This window comes from Chenopodium album, chromosome 8, assembly GCF_948465745.1.
Source record: "Chenopodium album chromosome 8, dcCheAlbu1.1, whole genome shotgun sequence".
In the NCBI taxonomy this organism is placed as follows: domain Eukaryota; kingdom Viridiplantae; phylum Streptophyta; class Magnoliopsida; order Caryophyllales; family Amaranthaceae; genus Chenopodium; species Chenopodium album.
In genome coordinates this window covers 30,920,583-30,937,542 of record NC_137841.1, presented here as the reverse complement: position 1 = coordinate 30,937,542, position 16,960 = coordinate 30,920,583, and the positions used below count along the sequence as shown (strand labels likewise).

At 37.5% G+C, this 16,960-nt stretch overlaps 1 long non-coding RNA gene across 1 annotated transcript; it reads right to left on the bottom strand.

Annotated features, from left to right (window-relative positions):
* Nucleotides 1–4,911: 4,911 nt before the first annotated feature.
* On the bottom strand, nucleotides 4,912–7,637 carry LOC145556006 (uncharacterized). Its single transcript, XR_014091670.1, has 3 exons — nucleotides 7,370–7,637; nucleotides 6,081–7,296; nucleotides 4,912–5,265 (listed from the first exon to the last, which is right to left on the bottom strand). It is a non-coding gene; the product is annotated as an uncharacterized LOC145556006 (long non-coding RNA).
* Nucleotides 7,638–16,960: the final 9,323 nt, after the last annotated feature.

Below are 16,960 nucleotides of genomic sequence, written 5' to 3'. Positions count from 1 at the left end.
ATCAGGGACGACGAAAACATCTGAGGAGTGCTGAATAGCAACCCTCTCTCCAAGGTATGCCACCGCCCCAAACGTCCCTAATAAATAGCGACGCTCATCAGTGTACTAAGCGGCTAGCCTAGGGACAACCAAGCCGTTCCACAGCCGGTGCTGCACATCAGGATCCTGCGAAGAATGCCTATGAGATGAGAATCTACCAAAAGCAATACAAAAGTGTTCAACTATGCAAGAAAATCATACCGAGAGGATCCGCTCTCGAACATGGGCAATAGACGCCCGAACGTGGCGGCCTCCCCAACAGGCGCTCACGGGAAACCCGCATGGCAACGGTCTTGCCGGCGCAAGCGAAGGAAAGTACTCGTAGAACCAGATCTACGAAAGATAAAAAATATCAGCAAGTGCTAACAAAAGCAACTTGCTGAATTGTGATGACTCCACCTCAGCACGGGCTCGAACAACAATCGGACCCAACAGCTCATCAACCTCAGGAGAGTAGACGCTGATGTTGCTGTCTAACGGCAGCGCGGTAGAACTAAACTTCAGTCTTGTGATGAGACTGAAGTTGGTTGGGGTGACCATCATCTCACCCCAAGGAAAGTGGAAAGTGTTGGTGGTGTTCCAGAAGAACTCCACCAGAGCGCGAGCCACGCGGTGACCCCCGTCAAAAGAAATCATGGCCTCCGCGGCCTCGAACGGGGCAGTCAGCCCGCAAGACTCCTAGAGAAGTCTCAACTCTCCGTCAACGCTGATGAACATACTACGCAGGTTGCGAAGAGTATCGTTGCCCTAGCCATGGCAACGTGACCTACCAGCGGTAATCCCACGACGCACCCTCTAAGAAATGTGGTGGTCAGGGGAAAAATACAATGTCCGCTCATCCCACTCAGGGAGGGGACCGAGAGAAGTGGACGGGTCGACGTCCTCCTCTACGGGCTCATGCTCTCGTGGTGTGTCTCGGGACCGTGAACCCGAACCTCGCTGTCTAGCCATACTACTTTGTGAAAAATCAACATAAATTAAGGTTCTATAGTATCTATGGTTCGCCTAGCCGCATGATACAATGTTCGCAAAAAAAAAAAAAAAAAAATAGAGTACGTAAAACTAAAATAGAGCACAATTTCTTTTCAAGTATATACGACATTTTTCAAGCATCCAAATAATTTCTTGCAATACTATGGTAATTATTGTGACAAATTGGACAAGAATTGCTAGAAAAAACATCGTGAACAAGCCACATTGTCTTCCCGACCTTAAGAGGTCCAACAATGGTGATTTGTTCGTTTTCTTCACCAAATTGAGTCAAACAAGTCTGAAAACACTCCCAAGGCAATATACAAACATAATTAAGCAATTTCATGGAATAAAATTTGCAAACAAAACAAATTAAGGAATTTTAGAATCAAAATTTTTAAAAATTCGTGAACAAGAATGTAAAATTCATCAAAAACTAGGTCGAGTTTGAAAAAACCTTACATAGATCGAGAAGGTAGATGAAAAAAGCTTCGATTTGCAACAAATTTGAGCAAATTTGGTTGAGAAACGAGCAAGAACGAGCAAGTTGAACTTCCGCTACGAATTTCGAAGAAGAAGCAGCAGCAGCGACGAAATGACGAAGAAAGGGAATATATACGAAATTCCCGAATCTGGCGCCAAACGACAACTTTGGCGTCTGACGCTAGAGTTCAGCCCCTGGCGCTAGAATCCAGCGTTTTGCAATATAGCCAATTCGTGGCGCCCGAAACTTTTTAGCGGCGACAGAACGCTCTGCCACTCAAAACGGTTATTTCGACCTCTTACAGCAATTTTGGGTTCCTTGGTACGCCGGTTAGCCCCTATAAGCAATTTGACATGATTTAGTAACCGGCTTGGTTACAATCGCATTAAGTGATCGACTTGATTAATGATCGTCTCACTTAGCTTAAAGCGTCTATACATTGGCTCAGGCACCGACATAATTGTTCACAACGCAAAAAGGCACCAACAAATTGGTTCACAATTCAAAGGCACCAAAATACTGGTTCACAAGCCGCAAAAGTGCCGACTTAAAGGCATAGAAAAGGCAAAGGATCGACATGATTTGGTCTTCGGTGATACTCTTCAGGGATTGTCTCACAAATGAAGATAGTTTCAGGGGAAGCAATCTTCGATCTTGTTCCCTGGCTTACGGAAGATGGTCACAAAGCGCTAGAAGGTCGTTTAAGGTGAAGCAATCTTCGATGGGGTTCACTAGCTTGTAGAAGTCTATCACGGTGGAATTGGAGGCAGTTACAGGCATATCAGTCTTCAGGCGGTATTCTCTAGCTTGCAGAAGATCGTCAAAACAAACAGCAGGATAGCATTCTCTAGCTCTCTTATTTGTTTAACTAAAAGCAATGCAACAACAATAATCGGTTACCAACAAAGACGTGTGCTCGACGGTGAAAGATACGCGTTTCTTAACTCTCTTATCTGTTTAACTAACGCTAGTTTGCAGGTATCAGCGTTACAAGAATGATTTAGGATCGCAGAACGTTCTAACTTTGACTTTTGTTTTCGAAACTTGCGTTTCTCCAAACTTAGTCAAAGTGGGGGCTTCTATAGACACCCATTTGTGTCTCCCAAAAACCAAACCCAATGATGAATACCTTTCACGTCGAATCATAATCGAATGAAGTGAAAGTGTTGAAAGTCTAGTGTTGAAGTTGGTTTTTTATTTCTCTTCTTTCTCTTTGTTTTTTTGAAAACCTATTTTAAGAAAACAGCTAATCCAGTTTTGTTAGGTCCATGGAAAGGGTCCAACAATAGTGTAATTGGGTCGGGTTCGAAAAGAGCTTTCCAAATATATATTATAAGCCCAATTCCGATGAATAATGAGGAAGTTAAGGCCAAATTACTTAACTGGGCCCGGTTTGATTTTTATGTGCGGCCCAATGATCTAGAGGAGGGCCTAATATTTATTTATCATTCCTAATGCAATTAGGATTGATTATCTTCTTCTAGAAGGTTCTTTTCATTCCTAAATTAATTAGCATTGATAAATTTTCTTTAGTTGACTTTTAATAGTTTTAATCATAATAAAAGAAGTGTTATTAAGGAAAATATGATTTTGCGCTCTCGTACAGCTAAATTTTATCAAATTAAGAAAACGCGTGGAAATTTAATTCTAGCGTCTGACAACAGGACTAGCGCCTGGCGCTATGCCTTGCGTTTGGCGCTAGTGTCCAGCATTTGGCGCCACGCGCGTGTTTGACGTTTTGATCATGTTTTATTCTTTTCAAAACTCTGATTCTTTTTTATCACATCCGGCTCATTTTCACTATAAATAGCCTCCTAAAACCTCCGTTTTCAATCATCAATTCTCATTAATTCTAATTCTCTCTTCTCACCAACTCTCATTAAGAATCTCTTGATTATTCACTCTCTCTCTCTCTCTCTCTCTCTCTTTTCTAAAATAGCCTTTTGCATACAAAATTCCGCATTCACAAGATCCATAAACACCTAGCCAAGTTCGAAGTTGCGTTCGCCCTAGAGGTGAAAGGTTTTAATTTCAGAGGGTTTGGTCCCAAATCTCTCTTTCAATTATTTAATTTAATTGCTTTATTATTTTCCTTGACGTTACTAACGCGTGTATTTTATTATTAGAAAGAGATACGAGGCATCAAAGTAAGTGCTTTAATTGATTTATTGATGTTATTATATAGAAATCATGTTTAGATTGTTTTATTATGATTCCTAGTTCATGTTAGGATGTTTTGATCTTTTTAGTATCATGTTTAGGGTACTAACTATAATTTCTAATATATCAAATATGACAATTGGGATTCCTGCGATGCTTCCTATTCTCTTCCTAATATTCATGTTAGTATCATGTTAGGGCTAAATATTTGATCTTTATTGTTTAGTGACACACTAGGGTTTTTTTTTATTAATTTTGTTAGTATCCTGCAAGGATCTTGCAATTGTTATTATGCTTTAACGTGATTATTGTTATAATTATAATTTTGATGATTGTAATGATTATAATTAATATTATTATGTTGCTTGATTATATTTATTGTTATTGCTTGATCACACCTTTTATGCATGTTTAAAGGGAATTTGTACTTATAATCATGCTTAATAAGATAATTTATAATCTTGTTTAGGGTTAATTTGATTATAATTCAAGTGACCGCCAATAATAGATTCATTTGTGCATTAATATTCAACCAACTCAGATTAAACAGGTTTAGGGTAAACCTATTGGTTGCATGTTAGTCAGAAAGCGCACATGAATACGATTAGAATAAAGTAGAGGTCCATTATTAGGGCAGGATCAATCTCTTTTAGGTTGGATTTTTACCTTCATCCTGAAATACCAATCATGGTTCCAGACCTTTTGGAGTTGACGATCTCCTGGATCGTTAAGGGGTGTAACCTTCACCTCCTGAATGGTTTACAAGTTCCTAAAACTTGTTGACGACTCTTTTGCTCTAGCTTCCTTCCCTTTGGACGTCACCGTACATTAGTGTACCCTACAACAAAATAACCTTTGTGCCACGTGCAAAATCGTGGCACATGTTTAAAATTCTCGTGGCTAAATTACATAGCCACGGGAATTTTGAAATTTACTCCCGTGGCACAAGAGGCCGTGGCTAGGAATTTGTCACGTGAAAATAGATGCCGTGGCAAATTTTAATTTTTATGCCACGAGTACTCACGTGACAAACAAATTCACTTGCCACGAATACTAACGTGGCTAACAAATTATTTGCCACAAATTCTGCCGTGGCTAATAAGCGTTGTTGCCATAAATATTACCGTGGCTAATAATTGTGTTGCCATAAATATTACCGTGGCTAATAGCACTAATTGAAAAAAATATTTAGGCATTGGTTCAAACCGGCTTAAAGGCACCTGTTTTGCAACTTTTTTCACCCAAAATTATCAACAAACATAAAACTTAAACATTTTCATTAATAGCTTGAAATTTACACTTATCATCAAAAAAATGTTTAAAAAAGACAAAAATAACAAAAAAAAAATAATAACCAAACTAACTTGAGTAACTACAAGTATACAATAGGAGCAGCAACAATCAACAAAGCAAAAGCAGTAGCAGTGTGTGGAAAACCGTTGAGCATCTAACACATTGCTTTCTCCGACCACCCTTGGAGCCACTTCTATTATGAATGCATTCCTTCTTCAAATATTTTAGCATATAGTGATATAGCAACAGCCGTATTTCCAGTACCAAGAAAATAATTTATTCTACCACCAGCTAGTAGCTACTCTGCAACAAGTGCCCTGCATGAACAACCAAAAGGTACAATCATTAGTTCATGTCAAAGACACAACAGATCAAATGTCATGGCTTTTCTTCACTTAATTAGTCGTAGCAAACTACACACCCTATCTAAAATCTCACCCTTAAAAAACAGAAGAATTTTTTTTTTTTTGATTCACTACTAACTTGAAAGCATATACTATGGATTTCCCTTTTGAACACTGGACATTAGTTATGTGGTAGCACGCCTCATTGAAAAAGAAAGTTCCTATTCAGAAGAACCAAAACAAGGTATTATGGAGTCACAATGGCTGCTATAGTCCCTTTTTTTAACACACAACAAAAATATATGTTAGAGGCCTAACTGGCCATAAACCAGTTTACAAAAGTTGCAGTCAGATACTTGCTAGTGCTACAGTAAGAAAATTTAACACCAGAAGCAATGTGCTCATAACCATCCCATAAATATTAGACTAAGGTTCTAACAGAGTTCTTAACCAACATAAGCTTAAAACTATCAAACATATTATATATATTTATCACTCGTACTATCAGAAAGACACCCATAGGACATCCACATCAACGAACCATGATTCTTTATGAACAAATTATAAAGAAGAACAGCAACATAACCAGAACCAGAAGCACACATATCAGTTTCATTTTCATAGGCAATCTTAGCACAAGTAGGCACAAAGAAAATGATCCTTGTGACCAACCAACATAGACATTCCATGAGCAAGATTAATAAATAGGTTGATTTCAGCACTAAAAGAAAGTTAGGTTGTTAGAAAATTAGTTAGATTAACTAAAAAGGATTAACTCATTAACTTACAAAGAGAGGCAGTATATGCTTTAGCCTGCATTGCCCCTTAGTGCTCCAAGTAATATGATGGTAAGTTTTCTGTTATTTTATCAATTCTTCGCTAATTTATCTCTTATGGGTGCTGCTCCTCCAGTTAATTGGAATGTTGGGCCTGCAATGAGCTTTAGTTACCCGAACATAGGTGGGATTAAGGCTCAGTTTATGGCGATTCTAGGGAATAAGCCGCATCCTTTCCTAATTCCTGCACATGTTGGAGCAGCGCCTCCTTATAACTGATCCTATCCACAACCAATTTTATTCTACAATAGCTCTTTCTACTCTTCACAAATGCTTCATCCTTCACAAATGCAGCAACAGCTAGCGCAAGCTGTACAACCATCTCAGTCCATACACCTCATTACCCAACTGATGACTTTGAGAAGGCTAATATACTAATGACGCAAACAATATCCCGGTTAATGCAAGTTAAACAACATTTTAAAAGGGCAGGGGGGCACTCACCCTTAACCCAAATCTTAACTTGGTTCTAAAATATATTAGCATCCAAATTTGATTCAATCATCAAATTAAGCTCATAATATTTTTGGAAAAAAAGCTCCAATTACATAGTTGCATCCACCAAATTTCATTCAAACATTAAATTAAGCTCATTATATTACAGCAACAAAATCAAGTTCCTTATCTTATTAGTACTCATTAGTTCACATCTCCTCTAAATCAACTTGTTCCTCATAAAAAAAAAAAATTCATTTAAATGAGTTGGTTTAACTCTCGAATCATCAGTTGGCAACGATAACTGTGACTCTCAATATATATTCACATTTCACCCACAATTTATTTTGTTTCGGAACACATTATAATCAAACTAAGGTCAGAACACATTAAATCCAAGAAATCAAAGCATTCAACATGAAAAATTAGACCAAAAGCCAAAAAATAAAGCAAAGCTATTTAACCCGGAAACACTAACCTCGAAGTTCTGATTTTTGGTTCGAAATAATTTGAATTTGCTGTTGCTTGAATTATTGCATGACAAACCGTAAAATTGGCTCAGAATCAGGTCCGACATTTTTCGATTTTGCTCGAATTAAGGCTGGATATTTTCAATGTTGAGGAATTTTCATTCGAATTCTACCTTATTAATCGCAGAAATTTAATCCAAGACTTTTTGAAAGACGTGAAATGGAGGAAGTCGTGGAGTTTAGGGAAGCGTAAATTGAGTGTACTGAGAATAAGATAAAACCCTAAAATTAATTAAATTGAAATTGGATGATGAGAAAAGGAAAGTAAAATCTTACCTTAAAAGCTGCTTCAATGGAGGACGTTAGTCTTGGCACGGGCAAGGTTGGAGCGATGCGCTTCAATGGAAACTGAGAGGGAAAGAGGGAGGGAGATGAGCCTGGTTTGTGGAGAGAACTGTTGAGACTTGAGTGCGATTCAATTTTTTTTTTTTATACTTTATTTAACAAATTACTCGGTAAATAATTTGAGAAAACTTGTATGCAATAGATTAAAACAAAAAAATTAAAAAAATAAAATTAAAAAAATAACTGTTGGTGAAACATTTACTCGTTCACTCAATCACTCGTAGTAGTCATTTGTGAATGCAATGATGTTATGCACAAGTATCAATTACAAAACGGAAATAATATTAAAATTTCATTTATTTTCTCTGTTGAAATTTTTTGAAATAATATCTTTAAATGAAAATAACTTTTCCTTTTTTCAGTTATTAAATGTGTACTATGTACGAGTAATAAACATAATTGTCTATATTGACTTATTACTTGACTGCTGATATGACACTAATAACATAAATGATGGGATTGAGATTTTATACAATAAGTGTCTTCCTTAGGTGTCTTTAAAATAATCTCTACTAGTAACTGCTCTAACTAGTGATTAAAAAAAAAACATATTTATAAATAAATATTGAAGTGTGTATTAGAAATAGATCATATACAAAGGCAAACTAATAAATTAAAACTAAAATATTATTGCATCTCTTATATCATGGAATTTTATTTTATTTTAGGGATTGAAGTTTTCATAAAACCACTTAACCAGTGTGTTCCTTAGGTCTCTTTTGAAAATTTTCTACTAGTGATTTGTTGGCGATATTGCGTGGGAAAAAAAACCCCAAGCATATTTATAAAGAAAATTTATGTATGTATTAGAAATACAAATATATTCGACCTCTAATTTGTATTATATATGTTTAATGTTCTACTTTGTATCAATTAGTGCTTATGGAATATCTTTGACCAATTAATGATACCTAATTTTATTAACAAGTGAATTTTAACAAAAATTGTGGCATAAGTGTATGTTTGTCACAAGAAAATTATAACTTGTGACATTAGTGAAAAATTTGCTACAAGAAAAAGCTACTCGTGGCACAAATGTTAAGCTTGCCATAGGAAAGGAACTTCTCATGGCACATTGTGATGTTTGCCACAGGTAAAGTACTACTAGTGGCACAAGTGTGATGTTTGCCACGCGAAAAAGATACCCGTGGCATAAATTATTCTTCTTATTTAGGTTATGTATCATAGTTCATTTTTCCCGTGGCTAGATGAAATTATGCCTCTAAATTGGTATTCCCGTGGCATAATTTGTGGCACAAGTGATGATTTGTTGTAGTGGTATGATCATAGTTGGGTTCAAGTTTTGGGTAATGCTTGAAATATTCCCTACATTAACACTAAAAATAAACATCATCCACTTTTTTCATTGGAGTGTTTTATCTTTGTCATCATCAGAAATCATCCTCGTCATCTTCCTATCATCATCTTCAATAAACTTCAGCTCATAAATAACCTATAACAACAACAAACAATAATAAAGTTAGACTTACATTGAACACAAGAAAAAAAAAAGATTTACACTAATTAGAAGTTATATGGAGTTACAAAAATCAAATTCATAAGACTAACAATGTACAGATAAATAATGAAATTAAAAAGCAAAAACAGAAAAAAAAATAAAAAATAACCAAAAAGTTATATCAGAAATTACCCAGTTTGTATAATAACAAACTATATAAAAATTTACAGTCAAAATAAAATAGTAAAAAAAAAACAAAAAAAAAAGTTTAAACCGGTAAGATCTAAAACAAAAATCAGAATAGAAAATAAAAATGAAAATTTAAATCAGAATAAAAACGCTAAAATAAAAATTAAAGAATAAAAATCGAAAACGAAAATTATAATATCTAAACGCGAAAATGAAAAATTGATCTAAATAACTATTTCTAAAAAATCATAATTAAAAACTAAAAGCTAAAAAGAAAATAGATGAATGGATCTTAATCTAACTTTTATGAAAACGATATTAGAAGAACCTAAAATGAAAACAAAAAAACTAAAACTTAGCAACAAATTAATCAGATCTCTAAGTTTTGTAAAGAAGATCAAATAGATAAGATCTAAAAAAACATGCCGGAAATTTAACATGGAGTATGTTATCAATGACTTTTAAACAAAAAATTAAAACATTTACGGTGAATGCATTTTCAAATATAGATGATGAAACCCACAAATTGCTTTAAAGGAGAAGAGAAAAAGCTTTCAACTTCTTTATTGGAGAACTAAGAGGGAACTTCTACAATCAAAATCTCTCTTTAGATTTTTTAGACGGTGAGAGGAGTAGAAGGAAAATGGAGAACAATGAAAAGGAAAAATCTGAAGGAGAAATTAAGGAGGCAGGAGAAGGGGACAAATGAGAAGAGAGAGAAAGTGAAGAGGTGAAGAGTTTTAGAATTAGGGTTTAGGCGGTCTGGGAAAGAATGCAGAGACTTATTAAATAAAAAAACGAGTCTTTCCGTATATGACACAGCCTGAAGGTTTTTTCGACCAAAACAACGCTAGAAAGGTATGCTAGCTTAAGAAATCCATTTATGGATTAAAGCAAGCAAGCAGAAGTTGGAATCTGCTATTTGATGAAGCCATTAATAAGTTTGTTTTTATCAAGAATCCAGATGATTCCGTTGTTTACAAGAAAGTCAGTGTAAGTGACATTGCCTTCCTAGTCTTATATGTTGATGACGTTTTGCTCATTGGAAAAAGCATTCCACTGTTAGAGTCTGTAAAGGCTTGGCTCATAAAGTGTTTTTAAATGAAACCCTTGGGAGAGGCTCATTACATACCAGGCATCAAGATCTATAGGGATAGATAAAAAAAGGATGATAGGATTGAGTCAAAGTACTTATATTGATAAGGTACTAGCTCGACTCTGCATGGAAGGAGCCAAGATAGGCCATCTACCCATGTCGCATGGCATAACAGGAAGCAAGAAGCAGTGTCCAAAGACACCAAATGAGCGACAAAGGATGAATCTGATTCCATATGCTTATTGGATCGATCATGAATGCCACGATATGGAATAGGCAAGATGTGTCGTATGCCTTGAGCGCTACGAGTCGATACCAATCAGATCCAGGAGAGTCGCACTGGACTACGGCCAAGAATATTTTAAAGTACCTGAAATGAAACAAGGATAAATTTTTGGTCTATGGTAGCAGAGATGAATTAGTTGTTGAGGGTTATACAGACGCAAGCTTCCAAACAGATATAGATGAATTCAATTCACATTCTAGGTACATATTCAGTCTCAATGAAGGAGCATTTAGTTAGAAGAGTGCTAAGCAAAGTATAACTGTGGATTCTTGACAGGGTAAAGTCGTATCCCCTAATCAAAAATAATTACCTAAGTCCACTAACTAAAGTAGATAGGGAAGTAGGGTCGAACTCCACAGGGAAACAGGTCTTTTTACTCCTAATTAATTATTATAGTCTAAATTATCTAAGTAACCAATATTTTTGTGAATAAAATCTAAACTACGGAGAATAAAGTCGAAAGGAATAAAGTAGGGAGAAAATCAAATATTAAAAGGCCTAGGGCATAGGTTCACTAATAAACAATATTTCAGAGCAATTCATATAAAGCAATCATCAAGCATTGGTTAATCAGATTATAAAGGGCTTTCGCTACGTATTATAATCACAAAGTTAATTTCCCGGTATTAAATCTCATCTGTTGAATCTCGACTTAACCATTTATAAATTAATCCGCCTACTGAAACTAAGCCTAAACATCATATCTCATCTGTCGAATCTCGAATTAATATTGCTAAACTCATACAATTAAATCAGGCCAAACCTAATTGCATAGCATTAAAACAATCAATAGGAAATAAACCAAGCATTGATAATTGACAATCACAAAATTAACCCTTAATATCATTTATTAGATCCCCATAAACCCTAGAAATGAAACTACTCACGCATCATCATAACTAAACTAATCAAATAAATAAATAATAGCATAATCAAAGAAGTAAATAAAATAGCTGAAATTAAAAGAGAAGAAATTGTTACCAAAAAGTAATCTGGAATTAATGGAAATAATTAAGAACAAAAGTAAAGAGAGAGAAAGTCTAAGAAAGAAAGTAATCTAAAAATCCGTCCAAAAATCATACTTAAACGTTTTTCTAAAACAAAAATTAAGGCTAACTAATCAGGTCCTAAAAAAAACGCGCTCCCGATCGAGCGAAGGGCCGCCGGACCGGGCCCGCCTTTTTCATCGCGTTCCTTCCCATCAGCGTCGCCCGATCGTGCCAGAGGCTCGCACGATCGGGCGCGCTATCATCCACGCACAGCACTAGAGCGCCGCGCCCGATCGTGCTAAAGGTTGCCCGATCGGCACCTTGCTTCACCTTGATGCTCAGACTTTGATTGGGCTTGATTTCTCGGCCCAATTCGAATTTCCACTTCGGGTCTTGAATACTCGGTCCAAAGCCTCTGGATCCCAATTACCGAGCCCTTAATCACCGGCTCTCACCGATCTTGGGCTTCAAAAGTGGTCGTGTCCTTCTAGCTTCCGTAGTTGATCCATAGAGCCCGGGAAAATGCTCAAGAGTGCAATTTCCTGTAAAATACAACTAAAATTACGAAAACACTAGAAAACACAAATTAGTAATAAAAGTGGTCCGAAAGAGCCAAAAAAACTACTAATAACGACCAAGGGATGGGGGTAAAACATTATATAAAATGGACATATCAATTCTACAACTGAAGCCGAATACTTGGCAGCATAAGAGGCAGCTAAGGAGGCAATTTGGATTCGCAAGTTCATTGGTGAACTTGGTGATGTACCCTGCATCAAGGGACCAATAGATCTCTATTGTGACAAAAATGTAGATATTGCTCAGGTCAAAGACCAAAGAGAACATCAAAAGGTCAAACTTGTCAAGCGGCGGTTTCACATGATTCGGGAATGGAAATCAGAAGGTGAAATCAGAATTTGTAAAGTTGGAACGGATGACAATGTAGCCGATCCACTGGCTAAACCTTTGCCTGAAGTGAAGCACAACAAGCACGTTGAGGCAATGGGAAACAGGCACATAAGAGATTGGCTTTAATTTCCTTATTTTAGTGTTTTAATTAATTTTGGACAATTTTAATGTAAAGCACTATGATAAACCATTCAGTTTTGGAGTAATTAAAATTTTCATGCCATTTAAATCACTCCGTCGGCTATTTAATTGTGATTTAAAATTAAATAATGAGTCCATTCGATTCTTTGAATATTCACAATAGGGTATCTAGACCAGTCTTGGTAAGGAAAGACCTATTAAGTGAACGTTGAATATTACAATCGAAAATTATCCCTAATCGAGGTCATTTAAATGATGGACGATTAATGACCATTTCATATTATTGTGTAGTTTGATTTATAGCACCGTTTCTTGTCCTACAAGGACAAGATAGTCATGAAACATTTGCACAGGTATCGGTTTAGAACCATACTGGATTGACCTATGAGAACACTTTAAAAGATTAAAAATCGTCATAGGTTTACTTCTCATTACTAATATTGGAACATTTTTCCTTGACCATGAGTATTGTGAGCTTTCTTGTTTGAGTACTAGTCCGCTTTGATGATTGTCAAACGTGTGCCGTAATAGGGGATTATAACGGCATCACTCGGGCGGCTAGATCAACTTAGTAAGAGAAGCAACATTACAAGACTTGAAATGTCCCCCCTTCTAAAATAGGGAAGATGTCTTTGTTGTTTACAAGGCCTCTCGTAGAGCAAGACTGTAAAAATGCATGGATGTGCTCAGATGGATTTTATAAATCATTTATTTATTGACAGCCGAACTCGTAATCGAGAAACACTTCTAGACGTAATAAGGATGACAAATAAATCTTACCTTATAAGTAATGAAGAGGCATTAAGCGACATAGGAAAAGGGTTATACACTAAAAGCATACTTTTCCGGAAGGACAAGTGGGATATTGAAAGGAATAGCGTCCTTCGAACAAGTGTATTATTCTAATAGTGGGTTCATAATTATTAGAATGCTTGTATATTCAGTAAGGTCAAGTGATCGGAATGCCAGGGTGGAGGTCGCTTCCGATTAGTAATATTAATGCATAATTAATATTACAGCATAATATTAACTGAACCCTTCAGGTCACACCCAAGCAACCAACGAGCTGAAGCGACGAATTAATTTGGAAGTAATTAATGAATCGACCTAGTAATATTTATTTAGACGTCGGAAATTTGACCTTAGAGCGTCGAAACCAAGCGTCGCAAGTCGAGTCGAAGATAGTAAGAGACGTGCAAATAGTAATAAATCAACGTATTTCTCAAAATACCCCTAGCATTGCAGTGCCCCGAGCAAACTGAGTGCTAGGGGCAAAATGCGTAGCATGGTGGCTAGCATGCGCACCAAGCCGAGCCTTGGCTGGCTGGTGCGTACTAGCGCACCAATGCTAGCAGTCAAGTGCATGCACAAGGAAAGCCTTGGCACCAAGCCTCGGCAGTAGCCCGCACTTGAAGTACGCGACTTGCTGGCCGACAACATCAGCAGCCCGCAATACTTAGGTACGGAGATGGCTAGGCCGAGACTAAGTGGAATAACAATGAGAAGGCTACTTGGGTGCCTTGGATCTCAAGTGGGAGTTGACATGTAGCGCAAGGTAAGGGAGAGAGTGGGGAGCAAGTTTGTTCCTCCCTCCTCCAAGTGGTCCTCACTTGCTATCTCATGTGTAGTTGACACTTGTTGATTTATTACTAGCTTGCTTAAATAATTTAATTTTAGCGTTAAAATGAAATGTGAAAATATCACTATACCACATTGATGGGAGAGACAATCATACTCTCATCATTTACTATAAATATCCAAGTAAGGGCATTCAAAATGATGATGAAGTAAGAGTTGGAAAAGTGTTCACTAGTAGTGAAAATCATTGCACCCTAAAGTTGAAAAATGTATCACATTTATTTTGTAAAAGCCTTTGAACTTAATTAATCTTTTTTATCAGTCGGGTCTTGATGACCCCAAGACATTAGACCTAGTCGGTTATCGTCTTGCGGGTGGATCATCGTTGGAGGCCTTCGTAATTTCGAGGCTAGCTTTCAAGTAAGAGCCCTAGTGGTTGGGCGAAGCACGCTCCAAAGGTAATCTTATTATCTTAATCTTGTCGTTAAGTTAATTATTTTTATGGTTTTATTTATTGCGAGTGCGATCTTGTTTTTGGGTTTGTTTTCACGGTGAGTCGGACTCACCAAACCCCAACAAGATAAAGAATACCTCCTCTCCTCCCTCTGGCAAAACAGGTGGGGGAGCCAAGAGCGGCAGCAGTGCCTCTTAGTAGCATATCTTCGGACGAGCATGCGTCCGCTAAGGTGTGTTCCCTGGTGCCCTACTTGCCAAAGACCTCAACCTCGCCTTATTGAATATATGCCGAGGAAGGCAAGCTGGAACAACGAAGCCTCTGAGGAGTGCTGAATATCCACTTTCTCACCTAGATACACCGCAGCCTCAGACGTCCCATGGAAGTACCAACGTTAAGCTGTGTATTTCGCAGCTAGCGTAGAAATCTCAAAATTAGTCCACGGCCGAAACTCTACGGCCGGCTCCTTTAAAATGCATACTCATAAGACAAAATCCTTGTAGAGATATAAAAAGGCAAGTATCTGAAGGAACATACCAAGAGGATCAACTCTCAAATGCGTTTAGTAGTCACATCCGCACTGTGATGACCTCCCCAACCGGCAGCAACAGGGAGCTCCAAGGTGAAGGTCTAGCCGGCGCAAGAGATGGAAAGTACTCGTAGATCTAGATCTATGAAAATAGAGTAATTTCAATAAATGCAAAACTGGGGCTAAATCTAACTTTAACAGAAATAAAGTGTACCTCTACGACTCTCCAAAAGTTGCAAAGTGCGATATCTCCCTTGAAGTCCGACTATAACGACTCGCAATTTGAAGTCCGACTAGGAATTCCGCATAAGCCATGCTTGCCCAATCGTACGACCCGACAGTAACAAGGTCGCGAAAGCAGGAAAGTAGTAGAGTAGCACTCGACTACCTCTGTCAGGGGAAAAGGTCTCTGACAACAAGAAAAGAGCAATAATGCGCACCCGCTGCTCTGGGTGGTCGCACTATCTTGAAAGGTTGTTGTAAGCGTGCTCTGGCAAATGCATCTAGTGCTAAGCTGCATCGGATCAGCCTCAACACGATCCCAAACGGTTACAAGGCCCAATAGCTTCAGTACCTGTGGTGAAAAGATAGTGATCTCGCTATTGAAAGGAAGCGAGATCGAAGTAAACTCGAATCCCATAATGAGACTGAAGTAAGCAGGGGTAACGATCATCTTACCCCAAGGGAAATGAAAGGTGTTGGTGGTGTCCCAAAAGAACTCCACAAAAACTCGGACTACGTAGTGGCTCTATCCGAAAGAGTACATAGCCTGAGTGGCTCTCAACAGAGGAGTCAAGCCACATGATTCCCACAAAAGGCGTAGACTGTAATGGTCGCGGAAGTATTTAATGTACAAAGAGTCGATAGTCGTGTTGCCAGAACCATGGCTAACGACCCTCCCGCTCTGAATTCCTCGTCAAACGCGCTCTGAAATGTGGAACTCCGGCGCGAAATATAGAGTGCGCTCGTCCTACTCTAGAAACTTCCCTAAAGAAGAAAATGTCCCTACGCCAGCGTCAACGGGAACGTACACTCGATGAGCCTCCCTAGAACAAGAACGAGAACCTGAACCTCATTGTCTAGCCATACGATATTATGTAGAATAACAGAAAATTATGGTTCTATAGTATCTAAGGTTCGCCTAGCCGCATGATACTATGTTCGCAAAAAATAGAGTACGTAGTACTAAAACAGAGCATAATTTCAATTCAAGCATGAATATAAATTTTCAACAACCAAACAATTTCTTGCAATATAATGACAAATATTGTGACAAACTTGACAATAATGGCTAGCAAAATCGCGAAGAACATGTCACATTGTTCTCACAAACTCAAGAGGTCCAATAATGGCAATTTGTTCATTTCTTAACCAAATTTTTTAAAACAAGTCTCAAAATGCTCTAAACATGATATATAAACAGAATCCAGCAATTTCAAGGCATAAAATTCGATAAAACAAAGCGAATTAAGCATAATGGGGTTTGATTTTTTAAAATACCCGCGCACAAATATCTCCAAATTTAGCAAAAACCGAGTTAAGTTTGAGAAAAACTTACATATATCAGGAAAGTAGATGAGAAAAGCTTTGATTTACAACAAATTGAAGCAAAATTGGTGGACAAACGAGCAAAAATGTCCAATTCGAAGCTTCAAAGCGCAAACGAATATCAGCAGCAGTAACGGCAAATGAAGAAGAAAGTGGTTTTCTTTTTAAATCTGACACCAGTGCTAGATGATGAGTTCGTCACCAGGCGCTGACCTTTGTTACATGGCAATGGGGCTAAAACCTTGAGACAATACGTTCCAGCGTGTGCTTGTGTTGCGACATAATACATGGCCCTTATAAATAACTATGCGGACCATATGCAGCAATTTCGTGTTCCTTGGTAC